At 38.4% G+C, this 17,743-nt stretch overlaps 1 protein-coding gene across 1 annotated transcript in view; it reads left to right on the top strand.

The window, feature by feature from the left end:
• The window catches only part of TDRD3 (tudor domain containing 3), a 229,870-nt gene that overhangs the window by 1,813 nt on the left and 210,314 nt on the right, over positions 1-17,743 (top strand). The window lies entirely within an intron of this gene.

Raw genomic sequence — 17,743 nt, forward strand, 5'->3', positions numbered from 1 at the left:
CCAAGCTTAGCATTTTTCTTGTCTTTATTCTATTATAAATCCTCAGTAATGTTATTTTGTGACATTTGCCACTTGATGTTGCAAATTTTCTCTTTACATGTTTCTTACTCCAAACTGCTGCTTTGAATGGCAGGGATTCATAAAGGCAGAAGTAATAGGTGAGGCTAATAAGACTATCTTCCTACGAGTTTGTGGGTGATTCTGGTGAGTTTTGAACTCATGAGACTTGTGAAGAAGAACAGGAGGATGTCTTAGGCTTATAGTTGGCATGTATTAGATCTTATATGTAAGTAGAGATTTATTATGTTAATATGTGAAATCTCAAAGGTATATGTAGAGAAGAGTACTGGAAGGAGAATTTCTGGCTATAGAGCTGCTTTGACCAGCTCATTCCAGTTCTGACATCTCGAGTTGCCAATGACTCTTGGGATTCTCTGTTGTCACTGACAAAACCTTTTTTTTTTTTTTTTTGAAGTACTCAGTCTATTCACTTAATTACTTGTAGGACCTCAAAAGAAGTAGATGCTAAAACACTTCAACTATTATTACCTATTCTGTCAGCCTCATCTAAAATAGTAGGTTTGAGAAGTGTTTGTTACTGCTAAGTCACTTCAGTCGTGTCCGACTCTGTGCGACCCCGTAGACGGCAGCCCACCAGGCTCCACCATCCCTGGGATTCTCCAGGCAAGAACACTGGAGTGGGTTGCCATTTCTCCAATGCATGAAAGTGAAAAGTGAAAGTGAAGTTGATCAGTTGTGTCCGACTCTTAGCGACCCCATGACTGCAGCCTTTCATGCTCCTCCGTCCATGGGATTTTCCAGGCGAGAATACTGGAGTGGGTTGCCATTGTTTAGTGCCGAGTAATTTATGTTTCCCAAATTGTGATCTTCAGGAGGTGCAGCTGGTCTGTATAGACTGGTCTATTATTCCACTTTACATTATTTTTTTTTTCAGCACATATTTTTTTTTCTTTTAAGCCCTTAATCTTCACTATAATTCCCACAAAAAGCTAGTATTTTTAAAATAAAACTCCCAATAGCAGCCACCCTGGCAGACTACAATAATTTTTTTTTCTTAGTGGCTAATAGCACAGAAAGTGCTAGGTTTTGCTGATTTCAACTTAAAAGTTCTAGGAACTACTCCAGGATAGTGGCAATGTTTAAATATTGCATGAAATTGTACCTTCAGTTGATTTAAGTTGCTCAGTCATGTCTGACTTTTAGGGACCCCATGGACTGCAGCACACCAAGCTTCCCTGTCCATCACCAACTCCCCGAGCTTGCTCAAACTCATGTCCGTCCAGTCATTGATGCCATCCAACCATCTCATCCTCTGCCGTCTCCTTCTCCTTCTGTCTTAAGTCTGTCCCAGCATCAGAGTGTTTTCCAGTTAGTCCACTCTTCACGTCAGGTGGCCAGAGTACTGGAGTTTCAGCTTCAGCATCAATGAATATTCAGGACTGATTTCCTTTAGGATTGACTGGTTGGGTCTCCTTGCAGTCCAAGGGACTCTCAAAAGTCTCCAACACCACAGTTCAAAAGCATCAGTTCTTTGGCACTCAGCTTTCTTTATAGTCCAGCTCTCACATCCATACATGACTACTGGAAAAACCAGTAGTTTTCACTAGATGGACCTTTGTTGGCAAAGAAATGTCTCTGCTTTTTAATATGCTGTCTAGGTTGGTCATAGCTTTCCTTCCAAGGAGCAAGTGTCTTTTAATTTTATGACTGCAGTCACCATTTGCAGTGATTTTGGAGCCCCCCAAAATAAAGTCTGTCACTGTTTCCATTGTTTCCCCATCTATTTGCCATGAAGTGATGGGCCTGGATGCCGTGATTTTAGAGTGTTGAGTTTTAAGCCAGCATTTTCACTCTCCTCTTTCACTTTCTAAAAGAGGCTCTTTAGTTCTTCTTTGCTTTCTGCCATAAGGGTGGTGTCATCTCCATATCTGAGGTTATTGATATTTCTCCTGGCAATCTTGATTCCAGCTTATGCTTCCTCCAGCTTGGCATTTTGCATGATGTACTCTGCATAGAAGTTAAATAAGTGGTGTGACAATAAACAGCCTTGACATAATTCTTTCTCAATTTGGAACCAGTCTCTTGTTCCATGTCTGGTTCTGACTGTTGCTTCTTGACTAAAATACAGATTTCTTAGGAGGCAGGTAAGGTGGTCTAGTATTCCCATCTCTTTCAGAATTTTCCACAGTTTATTGTGATCCACATAGTCAAAGGCTTTAGTGTAGGCAAAGAAATAGAAGTAGATGGTTTTCTGGAACTCTCTTGCTTTTTCTATGATCCAACAGATGTTGGCAATTTGATCTTTGGTTCCTCTGCCTTTTCTAAACCCGGCTTGAACATCTGAAAGTTCATGGTTCATGTACTGTTGAAGGATTTTGAGCATTACTTTGCTAATGTGTAAGATGAGTGCAGTTGTGCAGTATTTTGAACTTTCTTTAGCATTGCCTTTGTATGGGATCGGAGTGAAAACTAACCTCTTCCAGTCCTGTGGCCACTGCTGAGTTTTCCAAATTTGCTGGCATATTGAGTGCAGCACTTTCATAGCCTCATCTTTCAGGATTTGAAATAGCTCAACTGGAATTCCATCACCTCCACTAGCTTTGTTCATAGTGATGCTTCCTAAGGCCCACTTGACTTCACACTCCAGAATGTCTGGCTCTGTGTGACTGAGCACACCATCATGGTTATGTTTGTCAGTAAGATCTTTTTTTGTGTAGTTCTGTGTATTCTTGCCACCTCTTAATATCTTCTGCTTCTGTTAGGTCCATACCATTTCTGTTCTTTATTGTGCCCATTTTTGTGTGGAATGTTCCCTTGGTATCTCTAATTTTCTTGAGGAGATCTCTAGTCTTTTCCATTCTGTTATTTTCCTATATTTCTTTGTGTTGATCACTTAGGAAGGCTTTCTTATCTCTCCTTGCTATTCTTTGAAACTCTGCATTCAGATGGGTATATCTTTCCTTTTCTCCTTGCCTTTAGCATCTTTTCTCTTCTCAGCTATTTGTAAGGGCTTCTCAGACAACCATTTTGCCTTTTTACATTTCTTTATTTTGGGGATTATCTTGATCACTGCCTCTGTCCATAGTTCTCCAGGTACTCTGTCAGATCTAATCCCTTGAATCTATTTGTCACTTCCACTGTATAACCATAAGAGATTTGATTTAGATCATACCTGAGTGGTCTAGGGGTTTTCCCTACTTAAGTCTGAAGTTTGCAATAAGGACTTCATGATCTGAGCCACAGTTAGCTCCTGTTCTTGTTTTTGCTGACTGTATAGAGCTTCTTCATTGTGGCTGCAAAGAATATAATCAGTCTGGTTTAGTTATTCACCATCTGGTGATGTCCACATGTAGCATCATCGCTTGTGTTGTTGGAAGAGGGTGTTTGCTATGACTAGTGCATTCTCTTGGCTAACTCTGTTAGTCTTTGCCCTGCTTCATATTGTACCCCAAAGCCAAACTTGTCTGTTATTCCAGGTATCACTTTATACTTTTGCATTCCAGTCCCCTATGATGAAAAGGACATCTTTTTTTGGTATTAGTTCTAGAAGGTCTTGTAGTTCATCATAGAACCGTTCAGCTTCTTCAGCATTAATGGTTGGGGCATAGACTTGGAATACTGTGAAATTGTACCTTGGTGTTCTGTAATGCTTACTTATACGCATAGGACAAGTACTGAAAGAAGACATTTGACTAACTTTGTCTGAATGGACAGATTTACATCTCTTCGTTTTTCTTGAGGTTTCTTTAAGGGGGACTTATGTACTCTTACCTACCTTCTATAGTAGGTATGTTATGTGCTTCCCTGATAGCTCAGTTGGTAAAGAATCCACCTGCAATGCAGGAGACCTTGGTTCAATTCCTGTGTCGGGAAGATACGCTGGAGAAAGGATAGGCTACTCACTCCAGTATTCTTGGGCTTCCCTTGTGGCTTATCTGGTAAAGAATCTACCCACAATGTGGGAGACCTGGGTTCGATCCCTGGGTTGGGAAGATTCCTTGGAGGAGGGAAAGGCTACCCACTCCAGTATTCTGGCCTGGAGAATTCCATGGTGTGTATGTATAGTCCATGGGGTTGCAAAGAGTCAGACTTAGCGACTTTCACTTTCACCTAACTTTTGGCTAATTTTTTAAAGAAAGAATCAGCCTGTCAGATTTTTTTTTTTTTAAAATTAACAGAGTAATATATTTATTGGGGACAAAAAACCAAATTGAACTGTATAAAGTGAAAAAAGTTTAAAAAGTCTGGTCAGGATCACAAAGCTAAACCTTGAAGTGAAAACTAGAACCCAAGTCTTATCATTCATGAGAACTTTTTTCAAAATAGAAACATGTTAAGGGAATATAATCATCTGTATTTATTTTGGAAAAAGGTATTTTTTTCTTTTTATATAGAATTAGTGATTATATAGCTTAACTCCCTCAGTGTGCAGATCAAGAAGCTGAAACACTGGCATCAGTAATTTGCTCAGAGATATAAGGGACAGAATGAAGAATAGAGCCTAAATATTCAGAATAATATTCAGAATAAATATTCAGTATTGATTTTCATTAAGTCCTGGTGAGCACATTTAATTTAAATTGTTGATCAAATAGAACACATTTTAAAATTGAGAATTGGATTTAGCCATTTTTTGATATGTAAATTTGCTTTCTTCTCTGGGGAAGATTGATGCTTATTCTGAGGAGTGATGCTGTTGGAAATCAAAGAAACCTTTACCTTTTGGTGGTTCACCTCATTACTGATTGGACTTATGTAAAAATTTGGTGAATTCTGTATTTTGGAATCTAAGAATATCTGAAAAAGTAAGGCATTATTTTCATATATTTGACTTGTCCAGAAGTTTTGAGTTCAAAACACCATAAATAATCATTAGAAATAATGCGTTTCCATTTTATTCTGAAAAAAGGCGTATTTTCTTAGAAACCCCAGGTTTCTAACATCCAGAGTTTAACTTGGTTGTGCTTTGGGGTGTTTTGTTTGGGTAGGGCAGAGTTAGAGGGAAAAGAGAGGATGAATACAAAGGTCTTCTTCTTATCTTGACCCCCTTGAATTTCACTTCCCTTTTGGAGTTCTCTCTCCTTGGTTACTGGTGCTACTTCCAAACTGATATCCTCTGGCCCAAGGGTATACCAGACTTCATTCCCTTGATTTCACCTTTGAATAAGAAAGACTACAAGTATAAATGTCTTTCCCAAGACAGTACTAGAGGAGAGTATTTATTTATGGGATAAGTAGAGGAAAAAAAGCACAATGTCAGTATAGTTTATAAAGTAAAGGCTCTCGTGTTGAGAAGCCTGCTCTATTATTCCTTGTGTTGCTTTGAGATAGCGGCTCCAAAGAGCAAAGAGGTGGAACAATTTCAGGACATTTTGCTGGAATTTGAAATTCCTAGCTTTTGACCTATCCACAGGTAGAGAGCTTCCTTTTACATCCTGTCACTTAGAAACTTCCTCCAAAGCATATCAAGACCAAAGAAGTCAAATTCTTGTTCAGTAGCTACCCTTGCATTTTTCTTGTTTTTTTTTTTTTTTCCCTGAGAGATACACCTTTTTCCCAGGAGATTGCTGGTGAATGAACTCAATTTTCAAGTCGGAAATGATCTTTGTAGCATCGTAAAAATAACTATACCTGCATATAATATACTCTTGGTAATAGTCAGGCATAAGAATTTATGCAAAGGGTATCATAAGTTTTGGTCTCTTGTGCTTCCTTGGTGGCTCAGATGGTAAAGAATCTGTCTGCAAAGTGGGAGACCTGGGTTCGATCCCTGGGTTGGGAAGATCTCCTAGAGGAGGGCAAGGCAACCCACTCCCAATATTCTTGCCTAGAGAATCCCATGGACAGAGGAGTCTGGCAGGCTACAGTCCATGGGATTGCAAAGAATTGGACAACCCTGAACGACGAAGCACAGCACAGCATTGTTCCAGCATAGCTCTTAGACGTAGATGTCTTTGTAAAGAATTTTGATAGTTTTTTATAAGGTTGTATGCTTAGCGCAGGACTTTTTTTTATTTTCTAAAATTTTAAAATACTTTATCACTACCATTTTTTTAATCTGTATAAAATGTCTTTTTTAAAAAAGACGAATATTTTTAATGATAGGTACCATTCACATAGGAGGTAGACATCATAAGCTATTAGACACCTTAATAACAAAGATACATAAAGCAAAAATCAAAAGAAATATAAGAGAAAAATATATAATCATAGACAAATTAGCATTTCTCTGAGAATATTTTGTCCAATGCAGAAAAAATAAGAATAAGAGCATCTTGAATGATGTCATTAATAATTTACATTTAATAGATTTATACTTAATTAATATCAATCATATCCTACACAAACATACTTAAAAATTTTCTATCTCATATGTTGTTATTAGAGGTCCATAGGACATTTAGAAAAACTGGCATAAAGATAAACCTTACTAAATTTCAAAAGTAAACTTTTTTGTGTGTGATTTATTTATACATATACACGTGTTATTTTTGAAATTATTTTCCACTATAAATTTTTTTACAAAATATCAACTGTAGTTCCTAGAGCTATACAGTAAATCTTTGTTTCTTGTTGCATATCTGTTTTGTTAAATTAGAAATCTAGCCTTCTATTCATACTAAGTAAAATAAGTGGAATCAAAATGTCATGCATTTTTTAGTTAGGCAAAAATTCATAAGTTTTCTAAAATATAATACATATTATATATATATGTATGTATGTATGCAAGAGCTTTTCTACTGTTCTTGATAAAGACTTGGTAAAGAACCTCGGGAAAAAAAAAAAAGAGATGGAGAAACTAGAAAACAAACTGAATGAAATGGAAGCACTGAATATGAAATAGAAAAAGTGAAACAAACTAGATAAAAGTAAAAGATCCTCATATAGTCCAGTTTTTTTTAAACCTGACTGCTCATTAGAAACATATCTGGAGCTCTTAAGGGAAAAAAAGAGCAATACCTGGACATTTGTATTTTTCAAAAAGTTCCAAGATAATTCTGATATGCGTCTGGATTTAAAAAAAGTGATTACAGGTTTTTCTATTAAATGGTAGTTTTGGTGAATCACAATAGTGAAGTGAAGTGTTAGTTGCTCAGTCATGCCCAACCCTTTGCTACCCCATGGACTGCAGCCCACCAGGCTCCTCTGTCCATGGCATTTTCCAGGCAAGGATACTGGAGTGGGTTGCCATTTCCTTCTCCAAATCACCATAGTAAAAGATGTTTATCAGTTTTTACAATCAGTAGTGAAAGTGAAGTTGCTCAGTTGTGCCTGGCTCTTTTCGACCCCATGGACTGTAGCCCACCAGGCTCCTCTGTCTATGGAATTTTCCAGGCAAGAGTACTGGAGTGGGTTGCCATTTCCTTCTCCAGGAGATCTTCCCGACCCAGGGATCAAACCTGGTTCTTCCACATTGCAGGCAGATGGTTAACCATCTGAGCCACCAGGGAAGCCCACAATCAATAGCCAGACAAAAAATAAAAGATTATTACCATTGCAAGCCATAATGGGAATGTGATTAACCTAACGATATAAAATAATTACATATAATTTGGGGGGTTAAGCAGCATACATGCCCATGTTTTCATTTGCTCAGCCAGTCTATGTTTTTTGGTTGGTGCATTTAATCTATTTACATTTAAGGTAATTACCAACATGTATGATCCTATTTTCCTTGATGCTGGGAGGGATTGAAGGCTAGAGGAGAAGGTGACAACAGAGGATGAGATGGTTGGATGGTGTCACCGACTCAATGGACATGAATTTGAATAAGCTCTGGCAGTTGGTGATGGACAGGGAGGCCTGGCGTGCTACAGTCAATGGGGTTGCAAAGAGTCTGACTTGACTGAGTGACTGAACTGACCTGAACTGATGATCCTATTGCTATTTTTAAAATTGTTTTGGGTTTAAGGCAATGGCAACCCACTCCAGTACTCTTGCCTGGAAAATCCCATGGACAGAGGAGCCTGGTAGGCTGCAGTCCAAGGGGTCACTGAGTCAGACACGACTGAGCGCCTTCACTTTCACTTTTCACTTTCATGCATTGGAGAAGGAAATGGCAACCCACTCCAGTGTTCTTGCCTGGAGAATCCCAGGGACGGCGGAGCCTTGTAGGCTGCTATCTATGGGGCCGCACAGAGTTGGACACGACTGACGCGACTCAGCAGCAGCAGCAGCAGCAGCAGCGCTTCCCTGATAACGCAGATGGTAAAGAATCTCCCTGCGATACAGGAGACCCCAGTTTGATTCCTGGTTTGGGAAGATCTGCTGGAGAAGGGATACGCTACCCACTCCAATATTCTTGGCCTTCCCGTGTGGCTTAGCTGTTAAAGAATCAGCCTGCAATGTGGGAGACCTGGGTTTGATCCCTGGGGTTGGGAAGATGCCCTGGAGAAGGGAAAGGCTACCCACTTTAGTATCCTGGCCTGGATAATTCCATGGACTGTATAGTCCATGGGGTTGCAAGAGTCAGACACGACTTCTCAACTTTCCCTTCACTCTGTAGGTTGGACTTCTCCCTCTCTTGTTTTTTGCCTAGAGAATTTCCTTTAGCATTTGTTATAAAGCTGGTTTGGTGGTGCTGAATTCTCTTAAACTTTTGCTTGTCTAGAAAGCTTTTGATTTATTCATCAAATCTGAAGTAGAGTCTTGCTGGGTAGAGTATTCTTGATTGTAGGTTGTTCCCTCTCATCACTTTAAATATGTCATGCCATTCCCTTCTGACCTAGAGTTTCTGTTGAGAAATCCGCTGATAGTCCGATGGGAGTTCCCTTGTATGTTATTTGTCGTTTTTCCCTTGTTACTTTTAATATTTTATCTCTGTCTTTAATTTTTATCAGTTTTATTACTGTGTGTCTTGGTGTGTTCTTCCTTGGGTTTATCCTTCCTGGGACTCTCTGTGCTTCCTGGACATGGTTGATTATTTTCTTTCCCATGTTAGGGAATTTTTCAGCTATTATCTCCTTAAACATTTTCTCAGGTCCTTTCTCTCTTCTCCTCCTGGGACCCTTATGATGTGAATGTTCGTGCCATTAATGTTGTCCAAGAGGTCTCTTAGGCTGCCTTCATCTCTTTTCATTCTTTTTTCTATATTCTGTTCTGTGGCAGTGATTTCCACCAGTCTGTCCTCTGGGTTATTTATCTGTGCTTCTGCCTCAGTTATTCTGATGTGAATTCCTTCTAGTGTATTATTCATCTCTGTTCTTTAGTTCTTGTAGGTCTTTGGTAAACATTTCTTGCATTGTCTCAATCGTTGCTTCCTTTCCTTTTCCAAGATCATAAATCATATTTGCTATCATTATTCTGAATTCTTTTTCTGGAAGGTTGCCTGTCTCCACTTCATTAAGTTGTTTTTCTGAGGTTTTATCTTGTTCCATCATCTGGGAAGCCCTGATAGCTCAGTTGGTAAAGAATCCATCTGCAGTGCAGGAGACCCAGTTTTGATTCCTGGATCAGGAAGATGTGCTGGAGAAGGGATAGGCTACCCACTCCAGTATTCTTGGCCTTCCTTGTGGCTCATCTGGTAAAGAATCTGCCCGCAATATGGGAGACCTGGGTTCGATACCTGGGGTTGGGAAGATCCCCTGGAGAAGGGAAAGGCTGTTCACTCCAGTATTCTGGCCTGGAGAATTCCATGGACTGTATAGTCCATGGGGTTGCAAAGAGTGGAACACGACTGAGTGACTTTGACTTGACTTCATCTGGGATGTAACTTTCCACTTTTTCATGCTGATTAATTTTCTGTAATGAGGTTTTGTTTTAGTTGCTTCTTTCTGCCCTCTGATGGAGGAGGCTCAGAGGCTGTGTCTTTGGTTTATGTTGTTTGTGAAATTATAACGTTGAAATGTAATAAGTGTTGTTGACTTTCTGTCTCAAAATGTTATGTATTACCGTGTATTACCTGGTTGCTTCTGTTGATACTGTAAAATGCCAAAAATAACTGCGTATTCTGTTAAACTACTTAAGTTTTCAGGTTTGAAGGTGCTATTTGCAGTAATTTTTTTGGTGAATAACCTATAAATCTAGTTTCAACTGCCTGTAGACTTGACTGCCTCAAGCATAAAGGGAGTATAAAAAGAAACTTGCTACCTCAGCAAGTTGAAAATGATTTTCTCCTCATGCAGCAGCAGTTGCTAGATAAGTAAAAATTGCATAGTAACATTTAAGAACCATAAAAATATAACTATCTTTTTTTGGCTTATGCCTTCTCTTTTTGACAAAAGAAGAACATTAGCATCTTGACTTATCATGTTAAGTCCTGTCTATCTAGAAATTCTGACGTTTTGAAAGGTATAGGATCTGGAACTAGCTGAAGAACAGTTTACTTCTGTATAATTTTTAGAATAGGCAGACTGCACATTTAGCAATGTAAAATTTTTCATGTAAAGTTTAAGACCATTTGTGAAGTCATAAAATGACAAAAGCAGAGAAAAGAACAGGAGAAGTGTGTGGTGATAAAATAATAAAGTAAATCAAAGACACTTATAGCAGAAAAGAAGCACATCTGTCATGCAAAGAAAGAGGAAAGAACCACACTATGCTCTAGGGCTGGACAGAGCATACATGTGCCTTAGTACTGCAACCCCTGCACGGGTTATACCCGTGCTCATGGGTGTGACATATGTGAACACTGCTCATGCATTTTTCTGTTTAACACCCTTTTATGTGGAGACAGTAGCTACTTTAATCTCAGTATAGTGCTACTGAAGGTATGACATCTTTATAACAAGACGTAAATTTAATGCATTAATGCAGGGAGATATGTAACTCTGTAGTATTGCCTTGGTGAAGGAAATGGCAACCCACTCCAGTGTTCTTGCCTGGGAAATCCCATGGGCAGAGGACCCTGACAGATTGTAGTCCCTGAGTCTGCAAAAGAGTCAGACACGACTTAGTGACTAAACAGCAATAATAATGTGTAAAATGAAATACAAGTAGTAAATATTTATGCCTCTTCTACATAAGGCACTGTGTTTGTTGTTAGAATGATGTACAGGACAGAATTTGAACATGTTATACCCTGGTATTTTGCTTTTAGGGTGTTGTTGAGAACAGTTAACCCATAGTTAGAAAGTCTGGAAGGTTTTCCAGAACTAGTGATATATAAGGAGGGTATGTTATATATGCCAATTGAATATGGTATCTAGTCTTTGGGAACAAAAACAGGGTGGATTCCTTGATGTACTCATTTAACAAATAATTATTGAATATCTTGTTGTGGCAGGCACTTTCCTGTAATAGTATAATCGGATGTAGTTTTATGGGAAGAAATCCATTAACTGCATATTCAAACATATTGCATCTGTAGAATATACTAGAGAGGAGAAAGGACATGACTCCATAAAAGCGAAAGTTGGTGTCTTCATGGTGATCAGAGCATGCTTCCCTGAGACCTAATAAGTGGGAATTTGACCAAGTTCACGTCATGGCAAATAGCTGGGGAGACAGTGGAAACAGTGACAGACTTTATTTTCTTGAGCTGCAAAATCACTTCAGATAGTGACCACAGCCATGAAATTAAAAGGCGTTTGCTCCTTTGAAGAAAACCTATGACCTACCTAGACAGCATATTCAAAAGCAGAGACATTACTTTGCTGACAAAGGTCTGTCTGGTCAAAGCTATGGTTTTCCAGTAGTCATGTATGAATGTGAGAGTTGAATCATAAAGAAGGCTGAACACTGAGGAATTGATGCTTTTGAACTGTGGTGCTGGAGAAGACTCTTGAGAGTCCCTTGGACTGCAAGGAGATCCAACCAGTCCATCCTAAAGGAGATCAGTCCTGAATATTCATTGGAAGGACTGATGCTGAAGCTGAAGCTCCAATGCTTTGTCCACCTGATAAGAAGAACTGACTCACTGGAAAAGACCCTGATGCTGGGAAAGACTGAAGGCAGGAGGAGGAGGAGACGACAGAGGATGAGATGGTTTTCTGCATCACTGACTCAATGGATATGAATTTGACAGAGTTGGACAGAGTTGCAGAGAGTTGGACATGACTGAGTGGCTGAACTGAACTGACAGGGAAAGCAGCATAGGCAAAGACTATATGACAGTAGGGAGTATGATTTAGTACCAAGGAATGAGGTACCGGTATTACTGGGGGTGAGACAGAGAGGTGGTGTAGTGAGATTGGGCTGGGAGATACCCAGGGACTAGATCATGTATCTTGGGCCTCATAGGTCACAGTAAGTTCTGTTTTTATTTTTAAGCAACAGAAATCAGTTGCAAAGTTTTATTAGGTGAAGGGAGGGTTGAAGTAGGGACCACATCTTCATTATGTTTTGAGGTATCCTTGCATTGAAGAAAATGGATTGGAGCTAGGCAGGAGTAAATAGAATGGTGGTGATGACTGAGATAGGGAGCAGTAGATTGATTTGAGAGATGTTTATGGGGAGAGAATTTTCAGATGAGAGAACTTCATTTGAGAGAACTTTTTGATGAATTGGATATGGGAGTGAGAGAAAAGGAAGTGTCAAGGGTTTGATTTCTTGGTTTCTGGCTTGTATACCTGGGTTGAATACAGTACAGTTAGATAGGGACTGTTAGAAGAAGACCACATTTTTGAGGGATGAATCATGAATTGAAGTTGGACATTATTTGAGTGTGAAGTGCCTTTGAATCATCTAAAATAAGATGCCAGTTGGACATTAGGAAAATATTGAACTCAGAAGAGAAGACTGAGTTAAAGATATACATTTGTGGTCATCTGTGTATAGTTCATGGTGAAGCAGTGCATGGATGAGATCCAGGCTGCACTGTCCAATATAGCAGACATTAGCTGTGTGTGGCTGCTGAACAATTGAAATGGGTCTAGTCCAAATTCAGATGTGATGTGAAGATAAAATACACACTGAGTTTGAAAGCCAGTACGAAAATGGAATGTAAATATCTCCAATTTTTGTATTGTTTGCATATTGAAATAATATTTTCAATATATTGTGTTAAATATATTATTAATATTAACTTTACCTATTTCTCTTTACTTTTTGAAATGTGGTTACTAGAAAATTTCAAATTACATATGTGACTTGCATTATATTTTATGTAAGACAGCAGTGATCTATAATCTAAAGACCAGTCTTGGAGTAGGAAGAGGCTAGTTTCAAGCAGTGAGGAATTTCAGCATTTTTAGAAAATAAGCCTTTAAGGAGCAGCCAGAGGGGGGAAAGCATATGAAGTCATTGACTTTTCTAAGAAGAGAAGATGGATATAATCTCTAAGAGTTCTGTGACAAATTATTTGATTAGGTTAGCATTAGTTTATTGACTGGCTGGTATTATAGTTTTAGAGCAGTTTTAAAGACATACTTTATAAATTTAAGTTATCTGAAGGTCGTTTAAAAAAATTCTTCCCAAATCTCCCAAAACTCATTTAAATATAAAATGCAAGTAAAACTCAGTTGCAGCTTTTCAGAAGACAATCAACATGAATATAAAGTGACGATGTTAAGGAAAACATTTTTATTTTGCTAAATTTCTAAGCAGGACCTTGAGAAATTTGAAAAATATCTAATATGAAATAGCAAACATGAATATTGATGGGAAAAGTTGCTAAATATTTATCCAACATTTTATAATGAATATTGGAATTGATTCTGTTCAAGTATTGTTTTGAGAGAGAGATAGTCATGATAAAGTTAATGAAATAATTTTACCTTTTTCTCTTAAATATATTTTGATTTTAGAGTCAAACTAAATGAATATTTGGCTTTTCTAATTGGCTTTTCTATTTCTAGTTGAAATAGTTTGAGTTGTTGTTTTGTAAGCTCCTGTGAGGTGAGGATCAAGTCTATTCATATTTCTGTAGTATTCCTAACCTTTAGCAGGGCGTAAGGTATACAGTAGGCACTTAAATGCTTGTGGAATGAATGTTAGCATCACCTAAATTATTCTTGGTATCTTTCATCATATTGTTTTTGTGTTTTCAAGGGCCATTAAATTTCTTCAAGCTCTTTGTAGAATAGAAAATTGTAATTTCTGAAATGAATGTTGTAAAATGAAAAACAAAAACAGAAACAAAAAAAAAAACAGCCCTAGCAGTTTTATGACAAATGTAATCTCCACAGGAATACAGGCAATGATCTGTTACACAAATATTTCTCTATTGATACTTATTTCTAACTGGATATAAAAATATATACCTACAAGTATGTATTTGCATTTAGTTAGATGTGAAGTTTGAACTATGTTGATAAAATTTTTTTGCTTGGGACAACCAACTGTTTTTGTAGAGGCTTTGAAATATTCTCTTTCAAAGTAATATTAATAGAACTGTTTTCAAAAGCTCATTAAGTTAGTGTATGTTTGTCCTAGGTCCTAATTATTTCCTCATACGTTGGATATTTTATGAGATATGCTACTAATTCTTATTTGTCTTTTTGATATTTTAGAATTAACTTGTTAGCTCCAGGTCCCTGGTTGGCAAGGTGTTAGGATGATGAGATTGTAATTTATTCTAGGGCCTTTGATGAGGCAAAGAAGTATGCATTTAGGCACTTACCTAGTAAGGATTGGTGTAGGCTCCCAGTCCACCAAGCACACGTTGCTCTTTTATTTAAATTATGAACATGGAAAAAGACCATGTATATGTTACTAGTTAGAATGCAAAGCACATGAAATAGGCTCCTTCTCAGTATCCTGTTTCAGTGGCCCTTTCTGCCTGAGTTGGGAGCCTGAGTTGGTATAAAGGGACTCCTAGTCCTATGTGTTTACTGTGATCTTTTTTCCATTGCCTGCTGATTCCTCATTCTGTGCCACTCGCAATTATGAGTAATAATGAGATTTCTTCAGGGTTGTGTTTATTTGACTTCTTTGCTCAGTTGAGCTTTTGGGGGAGGGTTGGGGTAGACTTCCCTGGTGGCTCAGATGGTAAAGCGTCTGCCTGCAATGCGGGAGACCCCGGGTTTGATTCCTGGGTTGGGAAGATCTCCTGGAGAAGGAAATGGCAACCCACTCCAGTATTCTTGCCTGGAAAATCCCTTGGATGGAGGAGACTACAGTCTGTGGGGTGGCTCAGAGTCGGACATGACTTCAGTTTCACTTTGGTGTAGACTAGTACCCAGGCCTATCAGAATCTTCTTTCCTTGCTACATTTTGAAGTTTTACAGGATTGGCATGTACTAGTTCCTTATTTTGGTTGCCCGTGATGAATTTTTTCTCTTGATTTTTCTAGTTGTGGTTATTTTCTTTGTTTTGTTTTGTTTTTTCTTTCTTTTTACTATTCTTTCCCTTGTTTATGTAATTAGTTACACATATACCAGCAGTCCTTATGAGCATATATATTAACTTATGAACATATATATTAACTAGGTGTTTCTTCAGTAACTTTGTTGATAAACATACCTAGCTGCTTTTTGCTGCACTTAACACTCATTCAGTTTTCTACCAAAGACAAAATTGTATTTGCTTATAAAAGGGTATTATATGCCTTCCTGGTTTAATCATGTTGCTAATACCTAGTATGGCATGCCAAAGAATGATAATCATGTTTGTTATGAAATACTTGTCAAATGTATTCTGTAACTTTCTTATACTTTTATATATCAACTAATATGAACTAATATTAATTTACAGTTTCTTATGAGACTTACCTGTCATTATCATATTAGCTAACATTGCTTGACATGGTTTGAATTATTCTTGCCTCAACACGTTTTTATGAAAAATAAAGTTGAATTGAACTGTTGGTGGTTTTTTACATTATTTTACAGTATCACAGTAAGTTCATGTGTAAATTGAATTATTGAGATGGGGAAACAGTGGAAACAGTGCAGACTTTATTTTTTTGGGCTCCAAAATCACTGCAGATGGTGACTGCAGCCATGAAATTAAAAGACACTTACTCCTTGGAAGAAAAGTTATGACCAACCTAGATAGCATATTCAAAAGCAGAGACGTTACTTTGCCAACAAAGGTCCATCTAGTCAAGGCTCTGGTTTTTCCAGTGGTCATGTATGGATGTGAGAGTTGGACTGTGAAGAAGGCTGAGCACCGAAGAATTGATGCTTTTGAACTGTGGTGCTGGAGAAGACTCTTGAGAGTCCCTTGGACTGCAAGGAGATCCAACCAGTCCATTCTGAAGGAGATCAGCCCTGGGATTTCTTTGGAAGGAATGATGCTAAGGCTGAAACTCCAGTTCTTTGGCCACCTCATGTGAAGAGTTGACTCATTGGAAAAGGCTCTGATGCTGGGAGGGATTGGGGGCAGGAGGAGAAAGGGACGACAGAGGATGAGATGGCTGGATGGCATCACTGACTCAATGGATGTGAGTCTGAGTGAACTCCAGAAGTTGGTGATGGACAGGGAGTCCTGGCGTGCTGTGATTCATGGGGTCACAAAGAGTTGGACACGACTGAGTGACTGAACTGAACTGAATACTTTAATGCTTTAGGCAAGAGTATATTTAAAAAATGTATGATTGTATATTTTTATGTATTGAAGACGCTTACTTTTAAGGTGGAAAATAGCCTAATGTTTGACTAAATGTTTTTGTTATATTCAGCATGCTTGTTGTTTTGACCTGCCTCGTATTACCCTGTGGCACCAATTTTTCCCAGCTAAGTACCTTAACAGGAGATGGCAAGAGTGAATGTCGACATTCTAGGAATCAATGAACTAAAATAGCTGGAATGGGTGAATTTAACTCAGATGGCCATTATATCTACTCCTGCAGGCAGGAATCCCTTAGAAGAAATGGAATAGCCATCATGGTCAACAAAAGAGTCTGAAATGCAGTGCTTGGATGCAATCTCAAAAATGACTGAATGATTTCTGTTCGTTTCCAAGGCAAACCATTCAATATCACAGTAATCCAAGCCTGTGCCCCAACCAGTAATGCTGAAGAAGCTGAAGTTGAATGGTTCTATGAAGGTTCTACAAGACCTTTTAGAACTAACACCCAAAAGAGATGTCCTTTTCATTATAGGGGACAGGAATGCAAAAGTAGGAAGTCAAGAAACACCTGGAGTAACAGGCAAATTTGGCCCTGGGAATGCGGAATGAAGCAGGGCAAAGGCTAATAGAGTTTTGCCAAGAGAATGCACTGGTCATAGCAAATACCCTCTTCCAACAACACAAGAGAAGATTCTACACATGGACATCACCAGATGGTCAATACTGAAATCAGATTGATTCTATTCTTTGCAGCCAAAGATGGAGAAGCTCTATAGAGTTAGCAAAAACAAGACCAGGAGCTGACTGTGGCTAAGATCATGAACTCCTTATTGCCTAATTCAAACTTAAACTGAAGAAAATGGGGAAAACTGCTAGACCATTCAGGTATGACCTAAATCAAATCCCTTATGATTATACAGTGGAAGTGAGAAAAAGATTTAAGAGACTAGATCTAACAGACGGAGTGCCTGAAAAGTATAGATGGATGTTCGTGACATTGTACAGGAGATAGGGATCAAGACCATCCCCATGGAAAAGAAATGCAAAAAAGCAAAATGGCTGTCTGAGGAGGCTTTACAAATAGCTGTGAAAAGAAGAAAAGCGAAAAGCAAAGGAGTAAAGGAAAGATACAAGCATCTGAATGCAGAGTTCCAAAGAATAGCAAGGAGAGATAAGAAAGCCTTCCTCTGTGATCAATGTAAAGAAATAGAGGAAAACAACAGAATGGGAAAGACGAGATCTCTTCAAGAAAATTAGAGATACCAAGGGAACATTTCATGCAAAGATGGGCTTGATAAAGGACAGAAATGGGATGGACCTAACAGAAGCA

This window comes from Capra hircus, chromosome 12, assembly GCF_001704415.2.
Source record: "Capra hircus breed San Clemente chromosome 12, ASM170441v1, whole genome shotgun sequence".
Taxonomy (NCBI): Eukaryota; Metazoa; Chordata; class Mammalia; order Artiodactyla; family Bovidae; genus Capra; species Capra hircus.